The following is a 20,546-nucleotide window of genomic DNA, read 5'->3' on the forward strand; positions in this document are numbered from 1 at the left end:
TACAGTTTTGCTATTGGGAAATTACCCTGAAGGAAGTATCTGAAGAGAGTTCTATAAGAACGTTTATTGTAGCATTCATTATTGCCTAAGCAGTGGAAACAAAACAAAAAACCACGATATGGGGACTGTTTAAGAATATTCTGACTCATCCGTACGATGACAAGCAATCGTTAAAGAATAAGGTAAATCTGAACATGCCAAGAAGGCAAGACCACCTTGTTTGATGTGAAGAGACTAAAAGTGAGATATAGATTGGTTTTGTAGTATTATCCCACTGGGTAAATATAAAAAATAGGATATATGTGTACATCAACTCTTTTAAGTATACTTGCTTCTTTTCCTGGAAAGTACACACAAAAATATTGATTATGTTTGAGGAGCAATAGGTGGGAAGAAGACAATTTATTTTATGTATTTCCGTACTGTTTGATTTTTTTTAAAAATATTACCAGGTGAATGTATAGCTCTTGCAATTTTCTAAAAGTCAAGTTTCCATCCTGGTATACTGGTCAACAGAGGTTCCTAAGGCATTGCCTGCCATGAGGAGTGCCAGTTTCTTTCTTTCAAATATTTTCCCACCCTTTCTCTCTGGGCCCATACCTTGGTCTTCCTAAGGGGGCATTTAATTTTATATCTACAAATGCACATCACCTTAGGTATATTATGTCACATCCGACCCACTGCACCCTGAGGCAAGAAAACCATACAGGGGTTACAGGGGTGAATAGAGATTAAGAGGAGAACTTCAAAGGGAACATAGAGTCTTTACCTACTTTTGGTGCTAAAACAAATAATGCTGCTATGAACATTCTAGTATACATTTACTGGGGCATGTGCACACATAATTCTATTGGGTATATACCTGGGAGTGGAATTCCTGGCTCATAAGGTATGCATGTATTCAGTTTAGGAAGTATTACCAAATTATTTTCCCAAGTGGTTGTGCCAGTTCACACCACACCCACCAACCAATGTATGAGAGTTATCATTGTTCTAAAATTCTGGCTTATATTGGTATTGTCATCTAGTAATATCTGGCCATTCTGCTAGAATTATCTCAATGTGGTTTTAATTTGTATGTCTCTGGTGAATTTGAGAATGAGCATTTTTTCAAAGTCTAATTGGTGATGTAGATATCCTTTTTATGTGCAATCTCTGTTCAAATATTTCCTCATTTTTCTCTTAACTTTCAGTGTTTCTCTTCCTGTTTTGTAGTTATTTTAAACTCTGAATATAAACCCTTTGTTGGATATATGTATTGCAAATGTCTTCCTTCAATCTGTGGCTTGCTTCTTTGCTCATTGATAGTGCCTTTTGATGAACAACCATTCTAACTTTGACATAGTCCAGCTTATCAATCTTTTCCTTTGTGGTTAGAGATTTTTGCATCCCTTCTAAGAAAGTTAGTCTACTCCAAGATCGTAAAGATACTCTCCCAGGTTATCTTCTAGAAACTTTATTTTTTACCATTTATTTTATATTTATAATAGCATTGCAATTGATTTTTGTGTACAGTTTGAGTGTTTATATTCACTTTTAACGTAAATACAGATAATTTACCCAGCCCTATTTGTTGAAAGTTGATTTTTTTTCCACAGTACAGTGAAATTTCACCTTTGTTATAAAACAAAAAGCCATGTAGGTCTATTTTTGGAAACTCCTTTCTTGTCCATTAGTCTATTTTGTCTATCCTCATGCCAATATCACACTCTTCTAATTATTGTTGCTTTATAATAACTCTTATTAACTGATAGTTTAAGTCATAAAATGCTGTTCTTCTTCAAAATTATTATGGCTATCTTTGGCTTTTTGTATTTTTTTATACATTTAAAAATCACCTAGTCAATTCCTGTCCCCTCTCTCCCCAGAAGCCTAGTAGACTTTTAATAACTGGGATTGCATTGGATTTATAAGTTAATTTGTATAAATTAGAAAAGATTTAGTCTCCCAATCCATAAACATAAATATTCCCTCATTTATTTAGGTTAACTTGACATTCTTACAGTAATTTTCTGTAGCTTTGCCTGTGGAAAGTATATCTTTTGGTAGGTTTATCCTTAGATTATTGATATGTTTTTGATGATATTGTAAGTGACATCATTAGATTTTTTTCTAAATGTATATTGGTATATAGAAATATAATGCTTTTTTGTTTTACTGACCATTATTTTTATTTTTATTTTTTTGAGGCAGAGTTTCGCTCTTGTCCCCCAGGCTGGAGTGCACTGGCGCAATCTTGGCTCATTGCAACCTCCATCTCCCAAGTTCAAGTGATTCTCCTGCCTTAGCCTCCCAAGTAGCTGGGGTTATAGGTGTCTGCCACCACGCCCAGGTAATTTTTGTATTTTTAGTAGAGATGAGGTTTCACCATGTTGGCCAGGCTGGCCTCAAACTCCTGACCTCAAGTGATCTGCCCACCTTGGCCTCTGAAAGTGCTAGGATTACAAGCATGGGCCACCATGCCCGGCCTTATTGACCTTTTAATATCTACTAAAATTGATGAATTTACTTATTAATTTTAATAGTTTATCTTTAGGTTATTTTAGATTTCATGCAAACACAATCATATAATGATAGTTTTATTCATTATTTTTAATACATAAACTTCCTTTTATCTCACTTATTGCACTGACTAGGAACTCAAACATGATACTAAAGAGAAGTGGTAATATCAGGTGTCCTGTCTTAGTCTCACAGAAAAAGCTCTTAATATTTCAATATTAAATATAATATTTTCTGTAATTTTTTTGGCAAATACTATGTATCAGATTAAATACCTTTCCTCATATTTCTAATTTGCTAAGAAATTTTCTTTTTTTCCCAAATAACGGATCCTGTTTCAGTAAATAACTTTTATTGCCTCTATTAATATGATCATATGATTATTTAATTTTATTATTAATATGATGAATTACATGGATGATTATAAATGTAAAATCAACTGTGCATGCCAACTTGGCCATGATGTGTTATCTTTTTTATGTATTCTTGAATTTGACTTATAAATTTGCTGTGCTTTTTAGCATTTGTGTTCATGAGAAAGATGGACCAATTTTCTTTCTTGACAAATTTTAGTAACAAAATTGTATTGGTCTCATAAGCAAGCTCCTTCTTTTTCTATTCTCGTGAAGGGCTTGTGCAAGATAGATGTTATTTCTTCCTTAAATGTTTGGAAGATTTTACTGGTAAAGATACTTAGGCTTGGAACCTTCACTGGAGGAGGGCAAATTACGGATTTGATTTTTAAAACTGATATGAGATTATTTAGATACTTTATTTCTTCTTGTGCCAGTTTTGATATGTTGTATATTTTTAGGAATTTGCTTATCGATTATTTCCAAGTCTATTGGCACAACATTATTTTCAATGTCCTCATTTATTTTTTAATATATTTGAGATCTGTAGTAATGTTTTTTATTTTTTCGCTCATAATATTGATAACTGTCTTCTCTTTGTCATTGTATTTTTTTTATTCTTGATCAGTCTGTAGAGGGAATCATCAATTGAATTAGCCTTTTCAAAGAACCTTTTGGCTTTGTTGATTTTTTGGCATTGTATGTTAATTTTCTATTTCATTAATTTCTCCTTTTTTCTTTAATATTTACTTCATTTTACCTTTTAAAAGTTAACTTGCTTTTTAAAAACTTTTTACAGGGATAATTAGGTCTTTGATTTTTTAATCTTTTATTTTCCAATATGCTATACAGTTTTGTCTAAGTGTGGCTGCAATGTCTAAGTTTTGACATGTCATATCTCTATGATCATTTTGTTAAAAATATTATTAATTTCCATTAGGGTGTTCCTTCTGGCCAACGGGTTGTTTTGAAGTGTATTGTTTCTTTTCCTAATAGAGATTTTCATTTTTGTTGATATTAATCTCTAGTTTAATTCCACTGTAGTCTGAGAACATATTTTGTGATTTCAGTCTTTTGAAATATGTTGAAATTTGCTTTATGGGCTAGTATATAGTCACGTTTTGTAAATTTTCCTATATTTGCAAATATTGGTGCAGCATTTCATTTCTGTCAATTACATAATTCTATATTCTATATTCTATATTGTGTTATTCAAATATCCTATGGTCTTACTCTTTTTTCTAATATTCTATAAGTTACCAAGAGAATTATGTTAGAGTTTTCCATTATCATGGTGAATTTGTCAACTTCCTTTTTATTTCTGTCTTTTTTTGTTTTATATTTTGAAGTTATTTTATGAAGCGCTTACACATTTAGAATTGTTACCTCTTCCTGATAAGTTGACACACTTGCCATTATTAAATATCTCTCTTTATCTCTGTTCCTTGCCTGAAAGCCACACTGAGAGAGTCTCATCTACATCTGGACTTGATTCAGTTGACTGGATGCCATACTTAAAAACCTGAATCTGATGCTGTGTTTGCTATAATGTGATTAAGGACGTTCAGCTAATCTGAGTATCTAGTTGAGCATGGTCCATTTATTGAACCATTGTTGTTTTAAGTCACAAGGTTTTAGCTTTTTTTTTTTTTTAATGCAGCAATAGATAACTGAAATGGGCTTATTCCATCATGTTTAGGAATGTTCTTTTTTATCATTAAGTGATAATCCAGTTATCTCTAGTAATGTTTGTTTTAAAATTTATTTTTCTTATTAGGTCAAACTTGTGAATCACGGTATTCAAATCCACATCTTTTCTAATTTTAATCTACCTCAACTCTTGATTTCTTTTATAGCATAGCTTTTGGGTGCTTTAATTTTATCTATTCTTTGTGATTTTTATAATTGTATAGTTTTATTTCTCTTGAAATAAAGACATTTACTGCTCACAGAATACCCGTATGCTCCACATTGTTCAGCTCTCATATAGTAGAGGACCATGTGACTAGATGTGTCCTACAGGCTGTGAGAGGAAGTAGTATAAGTTATTTCCAGGCTGATGTATACAAGAGCAGGCATGAAATGCCCCTGTATCACTTCTCTTGCTATTGGCACCAAACAGCCTATGTGATTCAGACAGTGCAGGTACTAAATGGTGAAGCCTCTATGAGCCTGGATCTGTTGCCAATTCATGTTGGACATGTAACTTGAGTTAAAATAAGCTATTATGTGTTGAGTCACTCAATTTTTAGGGTTGTTTCAAACTGTCTTCTTCTCACTAAAACATGCTACCGGAACAGTTCTAAATTACCATTTTTTCCAGCCTTACTGGAAACTATTTTGGTGCTCTTCATTAAATGCAAATCTAACTTTTGGCTTGAGATACGTAATTGTTATTATATTAAGAAAAAGGTCCGGCCGGGCACGGTGGCTCACATCTGTAATCCCAGCACTTTGGGAGGCCGAGGCAGGTGGATCACGAGGTCAGGAGATCAAGATCATCCTGGCTAACATGATAAAACCCCATCTCTACTAAAAATACAAAAACTTAGCTGGGCGTGGTGGTACATGTCTGTAGTCCCAGCTACTCGGGAGGCTGAGGCAGGAGAATCGCTTGAACCCAGGAGGCGAAGGTTGCAGTGAGCCAAGATTGCGCCACTGCACTCCAGCCTGGGTGGGAAAGCGAGACTCCATCTCAAAAAAAAAAAAAAAAAAATCCTTTTAGTTTTAATTTTTGTGTACCTCAGGACCTTTTAAGTAAATTGCAATTATTCATTCTTTGAAAGTTAGAAAGATTTATCTTTGAAACTATCTTATACTGATAGGTTTCTTAAATATAATTGTTCCTTGGAAACTGTTTAAAATTTTACTATGATTTATCTGTTTAAATTTTCTTTTTTTTTTATACTTTAAGATTTAGGGTACAGGTGCACACCGTGCATGTTAGTTACATGTGTATACATGTGCCATGTTGGTGTGCTGCACCCATTAACTCGTCATTTAACATTAGGTATATCTCCAAACGCTATCCCTCCCTCCTCCCCCCACCCAACAACAGGCCCTGGCGTGTGATGCTCTCCTTCCTGTGTCCATGTGTTCTCATTGTTCAATTCCCACCTATGAATGAGAACATGCGGTGTTTGGTTTTTTGTCCTTGCGATAGTTTGCTGAGAATGATGGTTTCCAGCTTCATCCATGTCCCTACAAAGGACATGAACTCATCATTTTTTATGGCTGCATAGTATTCCATGGTGTATATGTGCCACATTTTCTTAATCCAGTCTATCATTGTTGGACATTTGGGTTGGTTCCAAGTCTTTGCTATTGTGAATATTGCCGCAATAAACATACGTGTGCATGTGTCTTTATAGCAGCATGATTTATAATCCTTGGGGTATATACCCAGTAATGGGATTGCTGTGTCAAATGGTATTTCTAGTTCTAGATCCCTGAGTAATTACCACACTGACTTCCACAATGGTTGGTCTGATTTAATACTTTATTATTTTAGCTGAATTGGACTGGTTTGATATTAATGTCATGATTCTTGTTCTTATTTGTTTGCATGGCTGTACGCTTTTGTCACCATTTTATCATGTCTCAGGCTACTTTGTTTTAGAATTATTTCTTGCATATAATATATGCTTGGGTTTTGTTTTTAGATTATAAATCTATTTCTTTGATAAAATTATCATATTTCCACATTTATAAGACAAAGGTTGTTGGTCTTAACTCTGTTATCTAATTCATGTTATCAAACTTTTTCTTTTAAATGTTTTATTTTCTTTCAATCCTTTGTATTTTTAAAGAGGGTACAGCACTGCTCATGTTTTGAAAGAATTATAGTTTGTTCTTAGTTATCCCAGTGGTTAACCTTGTAACTGTAGTATTCTTATAGCTATCTTTCTTGATTAGACAATATCTACTTATTTCCTATTAAAAAAGAAAGGAATCGGCCTGCTATTACTTTGTCCCATATGTTTTCATATCCTCCACCTCCTGATTTTATTGTTAATAGTGTAATTTCTATATTCTCAGGGTTTATAACATTTACACTGTGTTCTATAACCATAATTCTCACAATTGCCTGATTTTAGTGTTATATTTAATTGAATTCAATACTCATCATAGGTTTTAAGTCATGTTTTGTCTTAAAGTGCCACAGTCATGGAGTTCTTGCATGTTAGAAAGTATGTCTTTGCTTTATTCCTGAAATACATCTGGATTTAAAATTCTTGGGTTAATCTTTCTTCTCTTGAGGGTCTTTAAACATTAGACTTTTGTCTTCTAGTTTTGAACGCAGCTATGAGTTTAAAGACAGCTTTTTCCCCTCCTCCACATAACTTGACTTTTTTCTGGTTGTCCACCAAATTCTTCAATTTTTTTTTTTTTTTTGAGATGGAGTCTCTTTTTGTCACCCAGGCTGGAGTGCAGTGGCACCATCTCAGCTCACTGCAACCTCTACCTCCTAGGTTCAAGTGATTTTCCTGCCTCAGCCTGCTGAGTAGCTGGGATTGCAGGCATGTGCCACCACACTCAGCTAATTTTGTATTTTTAGTAGAGATGAGGATTTGCCATATTGGCCAGGCTGGTCTTGAGCTCACGACTTTAGGTGATCTATCCACCTTGGCCTCCCAAAGTCCACCAAATTCTTTTTTAAAAAATCTCTGAAGTATAGTAACTTTATCCAAATATGTCGTGTTGCTAATTCTGTATCAGTTTTCTGGATGTTTTTTTCTATTATATCTTTAAATATTTTTTATTTGCATTTATTCTGTTGGCTTCAGAATACCACTTATGGGATGGGAATATTGGATATCTTTTATCTGTCACTTATACCAGTTATTTTGTCTGTCATAATTTAAACCTTTTTTTCTTTCCTGTTTTGTTTAGTTTTATCAAATCCACCTTTCATTACTATATTTTCAGCAATTTTTACTCATTTTTTGTTTTCTGATTTTAATATGGCTGATTTTCCTCTTCTGTTTTTTGAGTTTTATTAATTTACCCTCAATATTCTTCTGTTTCTGCTAAATTTTTTCAAGCCCAAATTGTCATTATATGAAAAAGAGAGTTTATTTTTAAAATTTCTCTGATGTCATGGAGAAGAAGTTGTCTGATTTTTTCCGGGTGGCTGGGTGGTGTTGTGCTTCCTCTGTCTATGCTCTTTTACTGCCTATGCTTTTTCATTCTATCTACATGCCTGAATCCCACGCTAGTGATAGTCTGATTATGGCTTATCTCTCAACAAGGGCCACACTTTCCCAGCTCTCTATTGACTGAAGAGCAGCTTGTGGGACAAGCTGGGGTATGAGCTGAGGCAGCAGACAGCTCAGACCTAGGTATTTTGCTTCCGAACATTTCCTCGCCATCTCTGCCATGTTTTCTTTCTTGAGAATCAAGAGGTGGTCCACCTGGCTTAGCATGACATCCTGTAGTTCATAGATTTTTTCCGTGTGGTGATTTAGCATGTACTTCTCTTCAGCGAATAATGTTCACACCTGCAAAGCTAGTACTGTGTACCATCTCTCCTCACGTCTGCAAAGTGCCTCATTCTGACTGGATGTCCCTGCTTTTTTGAGTGTTCTGTGGGACTTGAGGATGCTCCTACTGTCTCCATACTCCCAACACCTTGTCTTCTGAGTATGGGTTTACTGGTTTGGAGCTTCAGGACTTTGCCCCTTACTGTTGGAAAACTTGGAGCTTTTCCTGTAGTTGTGTATTGGAGCCTGTGTTTCCTGCCACCTCATTTCTTCCCTTGGTTTTGTTTGAATTTCAATTTCACTGTGATTAGAAGCTGCCCTCCGGAGTTTATAAGTTGAGGAATGTGGGTTTTCAAAAGTTTCACTGAAGATGGAGTTTCTTTTTTTTTGTTTTTTGTTTGTTTGTTTGTTTGTTGGTCATTTGTGGTTGGTTTCAGTAAGTAAAATGTGGTAGATATGCCTTTTTCTCAACTGAAGGAGATCCTTACCCTTATCTCAATAATAGTTACCATATATTGGATGATAACTGTAACACAGCATCACACCAGATACTTTGTAAATATTACCTTATTTAACCTTTGAATCAACAGGGAAAAAACACAGAAAATATTCTTTCAGGCAGGTATTTTTATCCTCATTTTATAGATGAGAAAAACTGAAGTTCAAAGAAATTGCATACTTTACTTTCAAGCACCTTGTAAGCCAAAAGACACAATTAGTGGTAGACAGCTGTCTGAGCATGAGCTTGAAAAATGCAATAAAGAGATTCTACAGTCACAGGTATCTGAACAGGAATCTAGATGCAAGATCTTTCTACAGCCAGCTGTAGCAGCAGCAGGGGCCATGGTTTAATGGTTACCTCTCGAGAGCAATTACTAGGAGCCTATTTTGGTGACAGTAAATGGAAAATTATGGTTCTGAAGTTTATAAATAAACACTGTACTATTTACAACACAGAACGATAAAAACTAAAGGTTCTTGGAGGGCGTATTTAAACAGGCAGTGTGGAATTAACCACAGCAATCTCATGATCACTGAGTGGGCTTGGAGTAGCTCTCTGGCTCTGTCAGTCAGTTTCGAGAGTGGGCAGAGCCTCTCAGGAGCTCCTGGAGGGATGAGCAGAATTTTGTATGCTGACAAGCAGGATGCTGTGGCCACAGAGTGTGCTGTGGTAAAGGGGGAGAGAGAGTTGATACAGATGAAGAGAAAGTGTTGGCAGTGAAAACAAATCTGGGCAAAGCGAAGCTTTAATTTCTTAAATGTTAATATTGGATTTTCCTGAGGGAAAGTCTTACAGGCAATGTTCTGTCACGATGGAGAGGTGAAGGAGCACGGGCACTGTTACCAGAAAAACTCAGGGCTCTGCCACTCACTAGCTAGGTGACCCTGAGCAAATTATTAAACTTGAGCTTGAGCGTCTTCGTCCTAAAAATGAGGACCACCATGCCCACCTCACTAGGCTGGTGTGAAAAATCACAGGAGATAACTCAATATATTCAAAACCTTTGTCTGCATAACACCGAAATCTCTTGCTTTTTCAAAGTTCTATTCACTTTCTGCACTTCAGCCTTTCTACCAGTTGTCTTTACTTGTGGTAATGCATGCTTATTAAAAATCCCTGGGTGACCGCCTATATATTTAACAGCTCTATTGATGTACAATATTTAATGATAATATTCTCTCGTTTTATCACCATCATCTAATTTTAGAACATTTTCACTACCTCAGAAAGAAACCTGGCATCCATTTGCAGTCACTTTCAATTCCCACCAACAACCCAGGCAACTAACTGATTACCATTTGACTTTCTTTCTCTGTAGAGTTGCCTATTTTTTGAACACAGAAATGAATTCATATAATTTGTTCCCTTTTGTATCTGGCTTCTTTCACTGAGTATAAAGTTTCTGAGGCTCATCCATAAAATGGCATACATCACTACTTTGTGAATTTGTATTTTGCAGTTTAAATCCTCTAGAGCAGTATAATAAGGTTTAGTAAGAATTTATTGGGGGACAGGCACAGTGGCTTATGCCTGTAATCCCTGCACTTTGGGAGGTATAGGCAGGAGGATCGCTTGAGCCCAGGAATTTGAGACGAGCCTGGGCGATATAGTGAGACCCTGTCTGTACAACAGATGCAAAAAGTAGCCAGGCATGGTGGTGCCTGCCTGTAGTCCCAGCTAATTGGAAGGCTGAGGCAGAAGGATTGCTTGAGCCTGGGAGGTTGAGGCTGCAGGGGGCTGAGATTGTACCACTGTACTCCAGCCTGAGCTATAGAGGGAAAGCCTATCTCAAAAAGGGGAAGAAGAAAAAAGAATCTACTGGAATATTTCACAATTTTCTGAGTGTACTACCTATACCAACCTGAGTGTGATAAATAAAGGCAACAGCTAGAGATGAGGAAAGAAAATGTCTTGATGTCTACCATAAGTAGCTGCTCAGACTTCCTGGGCATGCCACTCATGCTTCTGGGTTACGTTGCATTCTTGCTGCTAATTTTGCAACTACATTCAAAAGGAATATTTGGTCAGATTAAATTGGCCCCTTGACCTTTGTCCCTGAATGCTGGCCATCCTCTTTTTTTGTGCTGTGGCTTTGCTTACTTGAATAGGGTTCTAGGAACAAAAGCTCTCCAGCCTTCAAACTCTTTGCTAGTTCTCCAATATGTGCCCATTCCCACACCTAAATCAACCCGTGGATACTTCCTGTTATTTTGTTTGTATTGACTTTTTTCTTCCTTATTAATTTAGCTACCTGCTTATATTTAGGAAAAAGAATAATTGAAATAGGGATGTATCATTAGGTTTATTAAGCAAATCTCCTCCCATCTTAGGATACATACTGGGCCTGCCAAGGTGACTCTCATCTAAAATCTCTGCGAAAAGACTCTTCTCTTCTTTGTGGCTCTTCTCCCACTCAGCCGTCTCAATACAGCATTGGTCTTGTTTATTCAGATGCTGATCCTTGGCAATGGAGAAAGCTTGTTATAAACATAGGTTTTGAGCTGGGCATGTTGGCCCATGCCTGTAATCCTAGCACTTTGGGAGGTTGAGGTGGGTAGATTGCTTGAGCCCAGGAGTTCAAGATCAGCCTGGGCAATATGGCAAAACCCCGTCCCTACAAAAAGTAAAAAAATAAAAAATTAGCCAGGTGTTGTGGCGTGTGCCTGTAGTTCCAGCTACTTGGGAGGCTGAGCTGGGAGGATCTCTTGAGCTTGGGAGGTGGAAGTTGCAGTGAGCCGAGATTTTGCCACTGCACTGCAGTCTGGAGGACAGAGTGAGACCCTGTCTCAAAAATAAATACATAAATAATAAATACGAGCATAGATTTTGGAATCGGACAGACGTGAAACTGAATCTTAGCTCTGTCACTGTCTAGGTGACTGTGGGAAAATTTTTGCAAGATTTTGATCCCAGTTTTTTCATTTATAAAGCAGGTGTTGGTTATACTTGCCTTCTAGTTGTTGTCAGGATTAAATGAGATGTTTGTAAAGTATATATTACAAGTACATAGCAGAAGGTGCATACATAGCAGTTATAAAGTGTATCGGCCTACCACCCTGAACTCTTGCCTTAGTTTTTCTTTCCATTCACACAATTACTATTTCATCAAGGCTGTTCTTAGTCCAGAGCTTTCAGGCTCAGTAGCCTCCTAAACCCAGCACAGTCATGGTCAGAAATTCCAATGACAGGTTGAAATAGTTAAAAATAATTTATTAAAAGAGAGTAAGAACTTGTTTGGGGCCTGTTTAATTCTAGAAGATCAGTTCCCTATTGGAGAGCCCTCCTACCAGCCTTTTGTGACTTGATGAAAATATCCAACCATAGCTGGCTTCCTTGGATATGTCTGGTGTGGTCACACAGGGCCCAGCACTCAGAAGGGCCCTGAGCTTGGTATAATGCTTTGTTGTTGCCATCTTGAAACTTGTAATAGTTCTATCTTTGAACTTGTGTTTGGTACATGAAGTCTAATTGGATAAGAGTTTGTGCATGAGCTGAGGAGATACTTGCAATATGCATGTCCACATTTGCAATATCACATGATCACAGAATTTCTAGTGCACCCACAACGAGTGGGACTTTAGTGAGATGCAAAGCAAGTACAAGGTAAGTGTATGACATCAATGACCGACAACCCTAAGAAGACATCACTTTCCATTTGATCCAGATCTTGCTTCTCATATAGAAAGAAGGCAGTGGTGTTTCTAAGAAACAAAGAGCCAAGAAACTCTATCTATTGTATCTTTCTTATGTTACGTCCCTTTATTAGCTAATCACTTTCATTGAAAATAACAGAAGGAAAGGGAAAGATAGGGCAACCTGGAGTTGTTTTACCTTTCACTCCTTCCATTCTTATCAGTAAACCAAAGGTAGAAAGTGTTGTTAGAATGTGCACGTATCAAGAAATAAAATAAAAAAGAATTGTGTATTTTTCTGAATTTTGTAGCATTTCCACTCTTCTGATAAGAACAAAATGCCTGTGTGTATAAGCTACGAAGTATGTATTGTCTAATTTTAATAATCCTGCATACTAATTAAATGCTTTTATAGTGCAAAATATAAAGATGAACAGTAAAAATTCACACTGATCATTTAAAATGTCATTTTTTTCTTCTTTTAGAATGACATTAAATAGCAAATAAAAAGCATCATGACAAGTTAAGGGAGAGACCATGGAATAAAGGAAAAAGTGCCTTTAATGGCACCTTTTTTCTTGCTTTTTGAACAAAGGGACTTGCATTTTCTTTTTGCACTGAGCCCCACAAATCATGTAGCCAGTTTTGCATGTAACTGTGTTCTCTTTTCTGCAGTCCCTGGGTAACTGCCAGGGGAGGACTTTGGCTTTTTTAAGAGGTAATAGAATAGATGTGTTCTCAGAGAAGGAAGGCCCTATGCAGATAAACTTCCTTCCTTTTTTAATGAAAACCCTCATTATTAAACCAGAAAATAGAAGCCAACTGGTTTGAGGCTTTCCCCTTGTCCCCTCAGCTTATGTAAATATTTGAGGTGTTATTTTTCCATGGCTCTGGGAAGTCCGATGGCCCAACACACTTTTGCATAAACATAAATGATATATTTATCTTGAGGTTCCTCTTTCTGCAAGTGTAGGGCTAACATTTGGGTGGGGGCTGTGGGTTGTTTTTTTTTTTTTTTGAGACAGTTTCGCTCTGTCGCTCAGTCTGGAGTGCAGTGGCACAATCTGCACCAGCCATTCTCCTGCCCCATCCTCCTGAATAGCTGGGACTACAGGCGCCCGCCACCACTCCGGCTAATTTTTTGTATTTTTAGTAGAGACGGGGTTTCACCATGTTAGCCAGAATGGTCTCGATCCCCTGACCTCGTGATCCGCCCACCTTGGCCTCCCAAAGTGCTGAGATTACAAGCATGAGCCATTGCGCCTGGCCTGGGCGGGGGCTGTTTTTAAATCTTATCTCAAGTTCATGTCGGCTTTGGAGATTTCATTAAACATGACAAGCGAGAATTTGGGATGGAGCTAATGTACACTGAAGGCTGATGGTGTGCACACGGGAATCATAGGTTATACGGCACTGGTCACAGAGATTACATAGGAACACTTTCTACCTTGACTCAAGAATAGAGGCAAGAAATTGTCAAAGGCAATTTTTTGTTTTTAGTTAAGACACAAAGTGATATTCTGGGAGAAAGAAAGCCAATATGAATCTCAAAGTTTCTAGAAATTGTTTTGGGAACAGATTTGGAAAATTGAATCATGGGGCATAAAATGCAACATTAATAGAAAAAGAATGAAACTGCAATATGACCAAGGAGCTTTTAGATTATGCCGCAGTCTCTCTTCACTTACGGCACATCATTCCCCTGATTGTCAAAGCCAAATTCCTGGGAGTCAGCCTAGACTGTCTCCTTCACCTCCAATCAATCACTACTTTTACTGTTTCCTACAAAACAAGTTTTGCACCCCTCTACTCTAGCACATCTGTGGCTCTGGCCCTCTTTTTCTAACCTAGGTGATAGTCACAGCAACCAACCACCCTCCCTACCACCAGCTAGTCTCTTCTACCTTAAAGTGATTTGTTACACAACCATCAGGAGAATCTATCTGAAGCACAAACCTGGATATGTTGCTTGATTAAGCACTTCAGCGGCTTTCAATTGTTATAAGATGAAGCTCCTGATTATGGCACCAAGGCCTGCTAGGGTCTCACCCTCTCTGGACTGACATGATTTTCCAGTAAAGAGAATTTTATTCTGCAAATATACTAAATTGCTTGTAATTTCTTGAACACATGTTATTGTCTTATGCGTCTGCACATTTTCTATCAGTCTAAAGTCATTTTCTTCATTCCCCTGCCCATCCTCTCCGTGTCTAATATTCCAACTCCATCTCCTTTTGCTCTTCTTTCTGTTCCCTCTTGCCTTCTCAAACTTCCTTTTCTTCCTGAGAGCTAACATTTATTAAATGCTTACTATGTAATTATGCTGTGCTTAAGATTTCACACATTTAAATGAGCCGAGATCATGCCACTGTACTCCAGCCTGGGTGACAGAGTGAGACTCTGTCTCAAAAAAAAAAAAAAAAAAAAGATTTCACGCATTTAATCCTCACGATAAGTTTATAGGTTCAAGTTTATTATATTTTACTGTTATTCCCATTATTTAAGTATTAAAAATGGGTTGGAGAGTTTGAGTGACTTAACTAAGCCTACTAATTCTTACCTGAATTTGAACTCAGCTTTTCATGACTCCACATGTCGCTGTCTTAATGTCTGTGTGCTATATCCTCCAGTAAAATTTCCCTGAAGGTTTCCCTTTGCTGAGTATGGCAGTTACTTTCCAGGATGATAAGCAGATCTGTATCCTCTACTTCTTGGGCCATAGCTAGACTATTTTCCCACACCTTGAGATAGGCAAGGAACTGTGATCGAATTCTGGCAGATTAAATGTGGGAAGGATGAATGCATGCCACTTTCAGGAATGGCCTCTAGAGTCTCCTGGATCATCTGCCACACTCCCTCTTTTTGCAGAGAATTTGGAAGTCCTGAAGATGGTGGTACCATGAGATTTAAGGAGCCTAGGAACCTGAATGACCATGTGGAGCAGCAGAGCCTTGCCTTTCACCCTGGGAGCAAGTGATGGGATGTTTTGTTTTAGAGAGCTCCTAAGATTTCTAGGATAATCAGTTAAAACTGCTAGAGTTATCTTCCCTAACACATAGACTTAGTGCCTATTACTTCTAATGTTACTTTCGTATTATATGGAAATTATGTCTTTATGCATCTATCTCTTCCAGTACATTACTGGGGAAATTTCACAAAGAGAGACACTTTTCCCCCTAACCTGTATGTTGGTCAAGAGAGACACATTTTTCTGATCAAAGATTGTGTTTGGTATGCCAAGTGTTCAATAAATGTTTGTTGACCTAGAAACATATCAGTAGTAAATACCAATACTAATAATTAACATGTATTTGGTGCTTATATGAGAAAGGCACAGGCACTTACACTCATTGCTTTATATAATCCTCATAATTCACAAATGTTACTTAAGTGCTTACCATATATTGGTTTCTGTAGGATGCAGTGGGTATACATTAGTGAACAAGACAGATAAAAGTTCCTGTCTTCATAAAGCATAAATAATAGGTGAAATGATCAGATAAAGAAGTGAGAAAAAATTAGAATATTAGGTGCTGAAAAGCGCATTGGAGAAACATGAAGTAGAGTAGGATGAAGGAGGCTGATAATGGTTGGGGCATGTTGCTATTCTAAACATGCGGCAACAGAAGACCTCCTAAAAAAGACAGCATTTGAACAGGCACTGAAGGTTATGAGGTCGCAGACAGTGGCTGCCGGGGGAAGAGCATTACAGCCAGAGAGAATGGCAAGTTCAAAAGCTTGGAAGAAGAAATGCGCTCACAGCAGCTGTACAAGGTAGGTGTTATCTTCACTTTGCACAGAAGGAAATAAAACCCTGAAAATGTAAGTAACTTGTCTAAGGGCTTATACTAACAAGTGGGACATTATAGACTTGAACTAAATTCTCTTGAATTTAAAAATCTATATGCTGTTTTGATACACTCCCTCTGTCTGCAGCTTTTAGTAATTACACTAAAAGAATACACACACACACACACACACACACACACACACACACACACACACACACACACCATTCTAAAAGAAACATGGTGGTAGATACTGAAGAATAACTGTTTAATTGCAATTTAAGCTCTTTCTAGAATGACTTCTTGTTCAATAGGAAGTAGAAGGGTAAAGCAAGGGTCTTTGCATATAGCCTCTTTTTCACTAAACAGACCACCTACAAGACTCAGAAGTGAGCTTGAATCTACTGAAGTCATAACTGTGTGGCTCTTCTTGAAGCTGGGTGATGCCAAGTGGATATTTTGCTTCTTTGGAGCTATGGCCTTTGGTCAGTCTAATCCTGTAGTACCGAGTAGCAGTTATGCAGCTTTTTGACTTGAGAACTTTTGCAGTAGCAGCAGAGGCCCCATGGATCTTGAGTCAGCTGTGGTGACAGTGGCTGCCCTCTTGTTAGGCTAATTTGGCAGTTTGCTTCTGGAAGTTGTTCCTAGAGGCTCAGCCTACAGCCTTACTCTCTAGTCTTTCCACTAATACCCTAAACAAATTCCTTTCTTCATAAATTAGTTAGGGTAGACTCTGTTGTCTGCCACTGAACCCTGACTGGTACAGCAACTGGCACAAAAATGGGGTGAATATGATTCTCTTCGATGATTCCAAGCAGGCTCCCAGTTTACTTTCATTTGTATGCATATGGCCTGCTCACCTATTTTGTTCCCATGATCCAAAGTTTTTTTTCTTTTTTTTTTTTTTGAGAAGTCTCACTCTGTCACCCAGGCTGGAGTGCAGTGGCACGATCTTGGCTCACTGCAAGGTCCGCCTCCCGGGTTCATGCCATTCTCCTGCCTCAGCCTCCCCAGTAGCTGGGACTACAGGCTCCCACCACCACGCCTGGCTAATTTTTTGTATTTTTTAGTAGAGACGGGGTTTCACCGTGTAAGCCAGGATGGTCTCACTCTCCTGACCTCGTGATCTGCCCGCCTTGGCCTCCCAAAGTGCTGGGATTACAGGTGTGAGCCACCATGCCCGGCCCCAAAGTTCTTTTCAGTCATAGTATTGTCATTACCATTTTCTCATTATTGTAGCCATGCCTTCTTTGGTCTCTGCTACTCTGAGACTCCATCATAATCAGGGAGCCTACTTGTGAGGCAGTGTCTTCACCTTTGTCCTTGACCTATTTCTATTATACTTTTCACAGGTGCTGGTACTTTTATCACTAATGTATTTTTCAAAGCTCTGTGGAAATACCCCTTTAAGAGATATAGGGTACATGTGAATGGGACATGTATGATATATCCATCACAACAATCCCATCTCTATAAATCTTTGAATTCTTCCCCTACGTTATACCAAGGACTTGTTATTATCTCAACTTTATTTTTCCAAGGCCATTGTTGCCTACAGATTTTGATCTACCAAGAGAGAAACTAATTAGAATCACTCCCAGCTGCTTGATCTAGTCCATTGAGTCGAGAGTCTCTTCCAAGTGTATCTGTATCAATTCATTTAGCCTCAAACAGAATTATATTCATCTATCCTTGGTCTACTATTCTTAGCAAAATATACAGATTTCTGCTGTTAAAATTAATAGTTAAAGAAATTCTTTTAAATCTAGTTCTTCCTTTTTGGGGATTTATTGTGCAATTGGGTGTCTGTAACATATTGGGATAGTAAATTAAATTGTTGTTTCTGTTCTTTTAAGGAAGAACCCAACATTTGATAGGCCTCTGGATCTTGGAAGCAACAGACATCACATTTGATTGCCTATTCTGACTCAATAACTGGATAACTCACAAACCTATCATCTTCGAGTGGGCCCCTGAGCAAGCAAGAGGTCTTTAGCTTGTCTAAGCTACAGTGCAAGCAGCACTGACCTTAGCTTTTAGGATCCAGCATACCCAAAGAGCCCAAAACTGTCATGGCTGGTCAGGATGTTGTGTAAAGTCTACAGCAAGGCTCTACAGGAGAATCACAGTTGAGAACCATAAAATTTTGGAGCAAAACTATGTTCTCTTCAAGTAACTTTTCTTTTTCACTGAACACTTGAACATGGCCCACCAGAGACCTGAGCTGTTCCCCATGAACTGGAAGCTGTCTGATCCACAAAGCAAAATTTCATAATATATTGAGGATTATTCCATCCTTAAGTGGAAGTGATTTGCAGGATGTCTCACTCCAGAATGTTCTGAAAGCAATGGTAAGTTGAATAAACAGTGAATAGCTCATATTCTGCTGCTCTTTTACCTCTCTCTTTCCAGCAACTATGACCTGGTGGTGAGTTCCCTATGACCAACTGACAGAGGAGGAAAAAACAGTCTATCCTGGTTTAAATACGCCCTCACATCAGCTGAGGGTGACAATTGCAACACCACAACCACACTTGGGAATGCCTGGAGGATTGTGACAAAGATGGGTATTCCCAGTGGTCCACTTTGCCTGGAAGATGAGATGTCCAGAGGTGAGGCTTTCCTCTGATTCATGAGCAGTGGCTAGTGTTTGGAGCTGTATGGGCAGGAATTTGGAAAGAATACAACTGCAAGATTAGGGAAGAATTATATTGTTGGACCTCTTCAAATGGATCCAGAGTACGAGAATATTTGTGTCTTATGAGAATACTCACCCAAGGCCTTACTGAGGAAGATCTCAGTAATCAGGAGGCTGTGATCACCTGCTCTGGCTGAATGTCAGGCAGCCTCTTTTTCCAGTTACTCCAGCGATTGCTCAAAGGGCTCACTAATGAAGCGGCCTTGGTGGAAGGTGCAGAGTTTATGGAAGGATTCAGTAACATAAGCATGTACTCACCCAGGGCCACTCTGACCACTGCTAAGTGCCCAGTTGACATACATAGAGGCCAAACCTGAGCCTCTGAAGGAGAGTCAGATCCTCAGGGGCCTGTGTACTCTGTGGTTGTGGATTATTTGCATTGGATCCTTTCCATCATGGAGAGGGCAATGATTTTCCTTATTGAAATAGTTGATTCATTCATTCAAAAATATCGATTAAACACATGCTATGTACCAGGCAGAGTTCTAGGTACTTGGGATATATCAATAAACAAAGAGAACAAAGTTTGTTGCCCTTAAGAAATCTAGTTTTTTGAGATGATATGCAGTAAGTGTAGTAAATCAGCAACATTTGTTTCAAAGTATGTTTGAAAGTGATAAGTGCTATGGAAAGAAAGCAAATCAAGGTAATGGAGACTGGAGGTGCTGAAGATGGGGGGAAGTAGTTTCCAAATTTACATGTGACTGAAAGCCTTGAGTCACCAGGGCAGACCTCAAAGCCTTGGTGGATATCAGGCAGGAAGAGCATTCTAAGCAGAGAGCAGCCCATGCAAAGGCCTCAAGCAGGCATTTACCTGGTGTGTGCAAGAAGCAGTACAGAAGGCAGCGCTTCCTCAGGGAAGTGCTAAGGGGAAGAATGGCAGGAGACTGGAGGCAATGGGAGCGATCAGGTGGAGCCTTGTGGGCACTTAGGGCATCTGGCTTTCATTGTAAGAGAGTGGGGAGGCACTGCAGGGTTTTGAGCACAGTGACTGCAGTGCTGAGAATGGGCTGTGGGGACGAAAGGGAAAAAGAAGGGAGACACGAAGCCACCACTGTAACAGAAGTGAGCAGCCCCTCAGACAAGAGTAGAATAATGGGGTAGTATAACGAGGTGGTCTTCTGGGTGTAGATATTTTAACTCTTTATTATGGAAAATTAAAACATGCAAAAGTAAAGACTATCATAAGCCTCTTCTTCTTCTCATAATGTACCCATCACTCAGCTCCAGAAATGGTGCACATATGACTGATCCTACTACATCTATACCCACCCACTTCCTACCCACCCTCACCTCATCGGGTTATTTCAAACCAAATCACATCATTTCATCTACTAATTTCATGTACACTGAATCTACGTTAATAAGCTTTAATCTAATACTTCAGTATAAACTCTAAAAGTGAATATCCTTTTGCTTTTATAAAAACATCACTACAATAAACTATCACTTATATCCAAAACACACAACAATTTCTTAATATTAGTGTACAAATTTTTCATAGTATTTCATGGGTAGTTTTTTTTTTCTTAATTTGAGTCAGGATCCAAACAAGATCCACACATTCCTTTTGGTTGATATGTCTCAA

The 20,546-nt window shown here is 38.1% G+C and overlaps 1 long non-coding RNA gene across 1 annotated transcript; it reads left to right on the forward strand.

Moving 5' to 3' along the window:
- The first annotated feature begins 65 nt into the window (after positions 1 to 65).
- On the forward strand, positions 66 to 19,501 carry LOC134733940 (uncharacterized). The gene is made up of 3 exons (XR_010117423.1): positions 66 to 182; positions 15,341 to 16,246; positions 18,117 to 19,501. It is a non-coding gene; the product is annotated as an uncharacterized lncRNA (long non-coding RNA).
- Positions 19,502 to 20,546: the final 1,045 nt, after the last annotated feature.

The sequence above is a fragment of the Symphalangus syndactylus genome, chromosome 12 (genome assembly GCF_028878055.3).
Source record: "Symphalangus syndactylus isolate Jambi chromosome 12, NHGRI_mSymSyn1-v2.1_pri, whole genome shotgun sequence".
NCBI classification, from domain to species: domain Eukaryota; kingdom Metazoa; phylum Chordata; class Mammalia; order Primates; family Hylobatidae; genus Symphalangus; species Symphalangus syndactylus.